Source organism: Leuciscus leuciscus (genome assembly GCF_965113295.1).
Source record: "Leuciscus leuciscus genome assembly, chromosome: 15".
In the NCBI taxonomy this organism is placed as follows: Eukaryota; Metazoa; Chordata; class Actinopteri; order Cypriniformes; family Leuciscidae; genus Leuciscus; species Leuciscus leuciscus.
In genome coordinates, this window is record NC_138739.1 from 36488391 (window position 1) to 36498500 (window position 10110).

General features: G+C 42.6%; 1 long non-coding RNA gene across 1 annotated transcript in view; it reads right to left on the bottom strand.

The window, feature by feature from the left end:
* The window catches only part of LOC309475240, an 83589-nt gene that overhangs the window by 12432 nt on the left and 61047 nt on the right, over positions 1-10110 (bottom strand). The gene's annotated exons all lie outside the window — the stretch shown is intronic.

The window sequence follows — 10110 nt, forward strand, 5'->3', positions numbered from 1 at the left end:
GCATCATGTAAAAAATTATGTAAATATGTTATGCGTACAACGAACGAACGAATGCGAGAAGTTTTATTTTTCATATTTCTGACATGACATGCCCATTCTCACTTTGCATGACCCTGTTATTTCCACTCTGTGACTCACAGTAAACTTTCACATCCCGAAGCTCCATTTGGACAGGACTGCTTTTATATTTGGAGGTGGGATGATGTGATAATGAACAGATTCTACATCATTTTAACCACCCGAATCGTCCTTCTCAATAATTGTTCCAGACCTTTTCTGGACTGTGTTCATGAGCCGGTGAAGTTTACAACTTATTTAACCTTAGACAAAGCAAAATTTCCCCATTCCTATACTGCGCCTAGTCGTATATTTAGAAGATGCTACAAAATTCATCACAAGGCTGGAATTTACTAAGCTCAAAGTAGTGCTTACACCCAACTTTATTACGTCACAGGAGTTTAATCGATTCCAGACATTGACTCTCGATTCCAAATGCCTCTGAATTGAAGAATCAACTTTTTGTGGAATCGAGTCCCAGCCCTTCTGTGCACAAAGATGCTTTTATGGAGCCGTTTTCTCGGACATCTGCAGCTTGTGTACATGATAGTTGGGGTTTGAGGGCCTGAACTACAATCATATAGGGGAAATCATCAGCCTAATAAAAAAGGGAGACAAGCACAAAGTATTTATGTTTTGAAAATACAAATAGGCTATACCGAACCTAAATGTATTTAAATCCAAATTACATTTTATTGTTTTTTTTAAAGGCTTTAATATGGAAGTACAATAATGTCAAATGTTTTTGAAATAAAAAGCCTGTTGAATTGCACTACTTGAAAAAAAATAGGCATTGCATTAACCATGCTTGCATTTTAATGCATTGTATTTTTAGTGCTTACATTTTTATGGGCTGAAATTCAACATGGTTGAATATTTAAGCTGTGAATATTTCAATTAAAAACATTTCAAACACCTTTTCATTATTAAAAATTCAATAATCCATATTCACCTTTCATATTTCACTTCCAAAATATTCAAACTGTTTAAAAATACAACCAATAATATTCAACAGGCAATTTTCGGTCCATTTTATTTCGCTTTGCAAATTCGCTTCCACAAATTCAGTGGTTCAAATTCGACAGTAAATTCAACATTGACGTCCAGGAACTGCAGGAAAAGCAGTAGATTGCCGAGCATACTCTCCATCTGCTGTTAGTCGACCTCACCAGCAGATGGTGCAAAAGCGCGTGTTGAAGACCAGCAACAGTTAGAACAAGTCATTCATTCATAAAACTCATTTACAGCAATGTAAGTGTATTTGTGATTATTATGACGGCAGTTTATGTTAAATTCAGTGTCTTCACGGTTACTTTTCCTGTGTAGCCTACATGCATCTTTCTCTACCGTGAACGAGATTATAATGTTATTCCCCGATGCGGATATACAGATCCAATGTTACATTTTTGAGGTTGACATATATTTCTCTTGGTTGGGGCGGACTGGCCATCGGGAGCACCGGGACATTTCCCGGTGGCCTGACGGTCGTTCTGGCCTGCCGGCTGCCGCTGTGCAGACGATCAGCCTGGCATGTGATAGGCTGGTGTGTAACTACGAATAAATCGACGAATCAGGCAATGGCGGAGTGAAAATGACACTCCCACCCAACGTCAGCGACGCACTGCCTAATATCTGGCTGCTATATCCAGAGACAGGGTATATCTGACTAAATCGTTCAAAAAATGGAGCGTAAACGCAAAGGAGGAGCAGAGAGGGAGCGTATAAAAAGGAAAAAAGCCCTGGCCACAGACGCAGGTCGGTCAAGATTACATTTACATTATATTTATAATAATTTGGCAGACGAACGCTTTCATCCAAATCACTTAGATAATCACAATAGATAAAATTAAACCAACAAACGAGCAACAATATGTAAGTGCTGCTGTGCTGTGTCAAGTCTTGTTTCGTCTACATGTAGCATATTTTTTATATAATAAATAAAAATGAATAAAAAGTAGACAGAATAGTGTTAGTGGGTCAAATTGTTTAAATAATAAATAAATCAAGTAGATGGTATGGAAAAGAATACAGTGTTAGTTATTTTGATTTTTCATTTCTAGTCTACAATATGTAGCCTACAATGTTTGTTTGTTTATTTATTTATTTATTTTGAAAAGGTGACGAAGGAAGCAGCAGTATAGCACTAGTGCTGCAAATGCTCCTGCTGTTGAGCTAGAGGTGGTGGACAGTTCAGCGTTTGAGTCAGAGCAGGAACCTTCAGGTAAAGTTTAAGATAAGCAAAACTAAACATGCAGGCAGCAGGCTATACTTTTTAAACAACATGTGCTTTTTATGATTTATAAGATCAGTAGTAGGACTGTGATTTTGGGGACATACAACTGATGGCTGCACAATTATAAATACAGATTATTGAACACGCTTATTTCATATTGCAGAGCAACTAGATGTGCAGAGTGAGAGAGAGAAGGATTCAGGGAAAGATGAAGGAGACAGTGAAAGCCTTGATATGCCTTTTGATTATTTTGCCCGTCCACAGTCTAAGGATTTAGATTTTTTTTTTAAGTATCACCCAATCCAAACATCTGAAAGAGCCATTCCTGATGTATTCCATTCAAAAGATGGCACAAACAGAAAATGGCTGACATACAATGAAAGTAATCACTCCCTATTCTGCTCAGTATGTCTTGCATTTGCAAAACCTTTAGGCAGTGACAGTGCATTTGTCAAAGGAGGTATGCAGGCCTGGAAACATGCCCATCAGAGAGTACAGGAACATGAGAGAAGCAGTATCCATAGAGAAAGTGCTGAAGCCTTTTTTCTTAGAGTCAACAAAGCAGATATCCATACCCTTCTGACTGATAAGCAAATGACCGTCCATCGAGACCAGGTTAGAAAGAGGAGGCAGGTCTTGGAACGTGTGATTGATGTAGTGAAAGTTATTGGTAAATGTGGGCTAAGCTACAGAGGGCACAGTCATGAAGCTACAAATGACCTTGAAAACACGGCTATCAATCATGGTAACTTTCTTGAGCTCATACTTTTGCTGAGCAAGTATGATGTCTGCCTACAGGAACATGTTAGTGATTGTATTGAGAAGAAAAAGAAGCAGGTGAGAACTAAAGGAAGAGGGTCCATGGTAACTTTGATGTCCAAAACAACAGTAAATAAAGTAGTTGAATTAATAAGAAATATGATTCAACAGACAATTGCTGTTGAAGTGAGAAAGGCAGGGATGTTCTCAATACAAATTGACACAACACAGGATTTAACATCCAAAGACCAGTGTGCAGTAGTTCTGCGATATGTTACTGATGTTGTCCACGAGAAACTCATCAACTGGACAGTACTTTGTGGAGCTTGTGAAACAGACCCTAGAGAAGATGGACATAGACATCAAAAAGTGCATTGGTAATGCAACAGACGGAGCTGCAAACATGCAGGGACAATACAAAGGTTTCTCTGCATTGCTCACAGGAGCATCACCTAACCAAGTACACATATGGTGTTACTCACATGTCCTCAACCTTGTTCTAGCTGACACTACAGGGGTTGTTGTGGCAAGTGAGTCCCTTTTCTCACTACTGAATGACTTTGCAGTGTTCATTCTTGATTCCTACAAGCGCATGAAGCTATGGGAGGAAAACAGTGAGGACAAGAGACACAGACGGCTTGGTGTAATTGGTGAAACGCGCTTGTGAGCCAAAGATGAGGCCTTGAGGAAAGTATTTGGAAGGTTTCCAAAGCCTGACAATGCACTTTACACAGATCTGGTCATCACTATGGAAAAAATTGAAAAGGATGTGACCATGAAACCTGTCATCCGAAACAAGGCCCAAGGGTACAAGGCTGCTCTCCTAAAGTATGAAACCATACTGACAGCTGAGATTTTCCTCAGGATTTTTGAGCAGACAACCCCTCTCTCTAAATATTTACAAACAAGTGGCATGGATATTGCTTCAGCACAGCACTTGGTGACAGGAACAGAGGAGAGCTTGAGAAAGTATGCCCGGGACTTTCAGGGTGTAATGAGGGCAGCAGATGACTTTGTTGAATGGGCCAATAGCATTCTGGAGAAGCTTGAGGACAGTGAGGCTGAAGTTCAGACTTCTCTCCCAGAGAAGAGAATTAGAAAACACAAGAGGCAACCAGGTGAGCTGGCACAAGATGAGCCTATTACTAATGCAGACACTGACTACAAAATCAACATCCACAATGTGATCTTGGACACTGTTATTGAAAGCTTTCATAGCCGTTATGCAGAAAATGCAGTGCTGTGTTCAGATGTCTCCTGCATGGATCCTAGGAACTTCCCTGAAATCAGAGAAAAAGGCCTTCCAGGGACAGCCATGAAGGAGCTCAGCAAATGCCTACTGCAATTTGATGAACGTGCCAGTCTTGAGACATTGCAGGCTGAACTGATCAGCCTTGCACAGCACTGGGAAAGATTGAAACAATCACTAATGGAGAACTACAACATTAGGGGTGCTGCCTCTAATGATGAAGCAGGGGAAGGCTCTGAGGTTCCTGATGAAAGTGTAGAGTTTGTAAGCAGAAGTTGTTCCACATGCAAAAACTGTCCAATATGCTGCTATCTCCTCCTGTCTCAGTACAATCTGCTTACTGATGCTTATCACATCATTGGTTTGGGCTACAAGTTCCTCCTCACACTATCTATTACTCAAGTTGCCTGTGAGAGGACCTTCTCCACCCTGAAGTTAGTGAAGAGCCGTCTGAGAACCTCCCTGAGTCAAGATAACCTTGAAGCATTCCTTTTGAATGGCAACTGAGAAGGAGATTCTTATGGAACTTGATAAAGATGACATAATTGACAAGATGGCAGAGAGCAGTGAGCTACTGCGTCGCCTACTGGTGTACTAGTAGTGCTAATTACTTACTGTTTACTCTTACTGGTCAGTTCCACATAATGCCATAATTGAGTAAACATTGTTATCTGTTACTTACGCTGTCATAGGTTTTGTTAAGTTTATTTGTGTTTGTGTTTCTGATACATTTGATATACTAGAGTTGAGCACTGAAAATACATAAAATGTAAATATTTCAACATGTGAATGTGTCTCTTATTATCTCTTTTAAAAAGCCAATTTTCTATTTGTCATTGGTTTGGTAGTATAAATGGTGTATTCCTAGTGAGTTTTTAAGGGTTATTTTTTTATTCATTTATATTGCATCTGGTAGTCTACCTGTTACATTAATAGGGTTAGCCTACAAGTTTATCAGTCCAGTAGATTACATGAATAGGGTGGTGGTGACTGCAGCATCAGAGGTGGCCTGGCAGTGGAGTCAAATTCCCGGCCTGAATTATTGTCCCAGTCCGCCACTGGTTGTTTAGTTGCCTTAACTTTATATTGTGGCGATGTGCTGCATGCAGGGTTTCCCTCAATACTTCAGGATTCCCCTGCTGGACATACAACGCTTAACGTAGCTTAATGGACTACAGTGATGTAAAAGACCAAACTCGCAGGCAAGCAGATGGACTCAGAATAACGCGCAAAGCTTAATGCTGAGCGTTTCCCAGTGATAGATTGGCATGGCTTGATGTTGGACATTCGCACATTTAGGGACCGTCTCTAAAGTGTATACGACTTTGGTATACACGTTTCTAACTCCAATAGCATTTGAATAGAATGACTTACAGTCATAAAACCAACTGTAAAGTGTTCATTTAGTGTCAGGCATAATGCGCACCCTTTGGATTTTTTATATTTATTCAAATAAATTTAAGTTTGCTATTGAAGTTAGAAACGTGTATGCCAATGTTGTATACAACTTTAGAGACGGTCCCTAAATGTGCTAATGTCCAGTATCAAGCCAATTTTTACATTTAGTCATTTAGCAGACGCTTTTATCCAAAGCGATTTACAGTTAAACTAACAATAGGAGGACAATATGCAAGTGCTGTGACAGTTTAAGCTAATGCAATACACGTATGCATACTATATATGTATGTGTTGATTTTATGCCAGTATATCACGAAACGCTCAGCATGAAACTTTGCGCGTTAAGTTCATATTCTGAGTCCATCTTCTTGCCTGTAGCCTATATAATAGCCTACAGCCTACTTCCCTAATAAGGTGCAAGATTGGTCTTTCATATCACTATCAACGGAAGGGAAATCCTTGAGTATGAGGTATTGAGGGAAACAATACCTATATATCCTAAATAGGATTATACGATTATAATCCTGTTCATGGTAGAGAAAGCTGATGACATGTAGAATACACAGGGAAAGTAACAATGAAGTTATTGAATGAAACATAAACACAGCTTTTGTGTGTTTATCATCTTTTCCGCATATACTGACACAGATAATCATTTTCATTTTATGAATGAATGTCTTCGTCAGCAACAAGTGCTTTTGCACCATCTGATGGTGAGGTCGACTAACAGCAGATGGAGAGTATGCTCGGCAATCTACTGCTTTTCCTGCAGTTCCTGGACGTCAATGTTGAATTTACTGTCGAATTTGAACCACTGAATTTGTGGAAGCGAATTTGCAAAGCGAAATAAAATGGACCGAAAATTGCCTGTTGAATATTATTGGTTGTATTTTTAAACAGTTTGAATATTTTGGAAGTGAAATATGAAAGGTGAATATGGATTATTGAATTTTTAATAATGAAAAGGTGTTTGAAATATTTTTAATTGAAATATTCACAGCTTAAATATTCAACCATGTTGAATTTCAGCCCATAAAAATGTAAGCACTAAAAATACAATGCATTAAAATGCAAGCATGGTTAATGCAATGCCTATTTTTTTTTCAAGTAGTGCAATTCAACAGGCTTTTTATTTCAAAAACATTTGACATTATTCTACTTCCATACTTTAAATTACAACATTTTTATTTTGTATTTCAAATAGGCCTCCGTATTTCAAATACATGTATCTGAAATAATCACTATATGAACTGACTATTACAGACGTTAGCGTAACAACATAACTTGCGTCCTAAAAATAACAGAGCAACAGTATTACAGCTAACTTATAAAATTGATTATTCAAATATTACACGTTTTGCTACGGCGGTTTAACTTTGATCACACGAATTACGAAATTGACCCATATAAATTGCGCATAAGTTCGTTGAAGCGTGCCGTATTTAAATTTTTTTAAATAGTCGAATCTGCGCTTTAAAATGCGAAAGCAAAACGGGGGTAAACCTCATGAACTGGAACATATTTTAGGGTTATTCAAACTGTGATGTTGATCAGAGCTCCTCCTCAAGGGGATCCTCCGAGTAAAGCTAAAAATGTGTGACGGCAGCTGACAAGGAGCTAGGAGAGAATCTGTTCTGTTTGAATGGAAGTCAATGGAGGATTTGCCTCAGTACGCAGAATAAACTACTTTTCTGTTGTCACGTAAAAAATGTATCCTTTTCCGCCAGTCTGTAACATATTTGCTGTTAAATATCTACTTAATAGAAATGTATTTTGAGTTTACTACGAAAAACATCTGTTCTCTTACGAGAGGTCTCTCGTACTGCGTAGGGGAAAATCCTTTTTCCGCGAGATATTGAAGCCAAAAATTATCCTTAATTTTGTAATAATGCAAAACGCGTTGCGGCAGCATGCAGACATAGGCGAGGCAGCTCGCGCGCCTATTGGCTGCTCTGCGGCAACTGCAGCAGCCTATCGAGCGAGGCCTGGCGTGACGCCAGACCCAATGAGGGTGCTTCGCGCCCGCTGCGTCACGTCCCGCCGAAACGGCCGTGGTCTAGGCCTATAAATATAAAGGCAGCTATTATCTGATTTTTCATCCTTCAAGCGAAGCACACGCATCGCTGGAGCTGGAGAAGAAGCCGCACCGTCTGAGAGAGAGCACCTTCAGCGGGACGAGTCCATGTGTTAGAGCTAGCGTCTTTTTCAAGCCGCCACGTTGTTTGCGTTTCCTGCCTGGGTGAGGAACATGCAGTTCTCGCGCTCGCTGACGGCGGCTGCCCTCACTGCGAGCTAATGACCATGGCGACTCTGAGGACTCGCCTGGGTTTCTTCACCGAGACTGCTCCCCCGCCCGCCGCGGTGTCGCGCCGTAAAAAGCGCCGTGCCCAGCTGGTCCCGGAACCTTCCCCCAGCCGCCAAAGGCACTGCCCCGTGGCCAGTGCCAGTGAGGAGAGACCTCCTCTCTCAGGCCCACGGCTCGATCTGGCATCCTCACCCGGAATTGTGGTCCCTTCATGTCTGGGCCATCAACGGGTACATGTTGAACTCCCTGAGGGAGTATTAAACACGATCACGCAGGGTAGAGCTCCGTCTACGAGACGGCTCTACTCCTCGAAATGGTCAGTGTTTTCGGGCTGGTGCACAGCCCGTGGCGTGTCACCCACAGACTGTGGAGTGACGGAGGTGCTTTCCTTCCTACAAGAGCTGTTGGATAAGGGCAGGACCCCTTCCACGCTCAAAGTTTATGTGGCGGCTATAGCAGCGTTCTCAAGAACAACGCTTGGTCAGTCAATAGGAAGGAACGATTTAGTCATCCGCTTCCTTAGAGGGGCTAAGAGACTGAATCCTCCCAGACCTCCCTCAGTCCCCGTATGGGACCTTTCTACGGTACTGGAAGCCATGAAAGATGGACCATTCGAGCCTTTACAGTCGATTGATCTGAAACATCTGTCTTTCAAGACTGTGTTTCTGCTGGCTCTCGCTTCAGTGAAGCGCATAGGGGACTTACACGCGCTCTCTGTGAGCGCGACGTGCATGGAATTTGGGCCTAATGACTCAAAAGTTATACTCAAACCTAAGCACGGTTATGTTCCGGAATCCCTCAACACACCGTTTAGGGCGCAGGTTATCTCCCTGTCAGCCCTACCGGTCCCTGATGAGGAAAGAGACGCGGGCCTCCTTTGCCCAGTCAGGGCATTACGAGCTTATGTGTCTCGCTCGTCTGTTTTCAGACAGACAGAGCAGCTCTTTGTTTCGTTTAGCGGGCGTTCTAAGGGAGTAGCCGCGTCGAAACAGAGCCTATCCAGATGAATAGTTGATGCTATAGCGCTGGCATACGCCTCCAAGGGCATGCAGTGCCCATTGGGTGTCAGAGCGCACTCCACGAGAGGCATGGCCTCTTCGTGGGCCTGGTCGAGTGGGATTGCCTTGCAAGATATTTGTACGGCGGCGGGCTGGGCCTCCCCGTCTACATTTATAAGGTTTTACAACCTAGAGGTTCCCGCCCTGCAGGCCAGGCTGCTGTCGGTCTAGTTAACCAGTATTATCTGACCTGATGCTATCAGCTCAGAATGCTGCGTCTACTGAGCACAGCTCGATGATCGACAGTGAAAAGCAGTAGCACAAGATGTGCCTGGGCAAACTGTGTAAGACCCACATTTCCCCATCAGTTCAGGCCGTACCCCGCCCTGTCTGTATGATGAAATTCGCATCTAAGCGACGCTGCCTTATGTGGAAGAGTGCGGCTTCGCCCCTCCCTCTTCCCGGACTCCCTGTGAGTTCCCTGGGTGATTGTGCACTATATGAACCCCGGGCTTTCGCCCTTGGGTCTTTGGTGTCAGATCTCAGCATGCACAGCGTTTTGCATTGGGTCCCCTAGCGTAAGATATCTTACGCAGTACGAGAGACCTCTCGTAAGAGAACGTACTCGGTTACTAACGTAACCTCGGTTCTCTCTAGAAGAGGGAACGAGTACTGCGTATCTTGCCGTGCATGCGCACGCTCTGGTTGCTTCGATGATGAAAAACCAGATAATAGCTGCCTGCGAGCGGTATTTATAGGCCTAGACCACGCCCGTTTCGGCGGGACGTGATGCAGCGGGCGCGAAGCACCCTCATTGGGTCTGGCGTCACGCCAGGCCTCGCTCGATAGGCTGCTGCAGTTGCCGCAGAGCAGCCAATAGGCGCGCGAGCTGCCTCGCCTATGTCTGCATGCTGCCGCAACGCGTTTTGCATTATTACAAAATTAAGGATAATTTTTGGCTTCAATATCTCACGGAAATAGGATTTTCCCCTAGCGTAAGATATCTTACGCAGTACTCGTTCCCTCTTCTAGAGAGAACCGAGGTTACGTTAGTAACCGAGTACGTTTTATGAGAAAAGACAGGGACTATTTTGCGACAGGTTTGAATTAT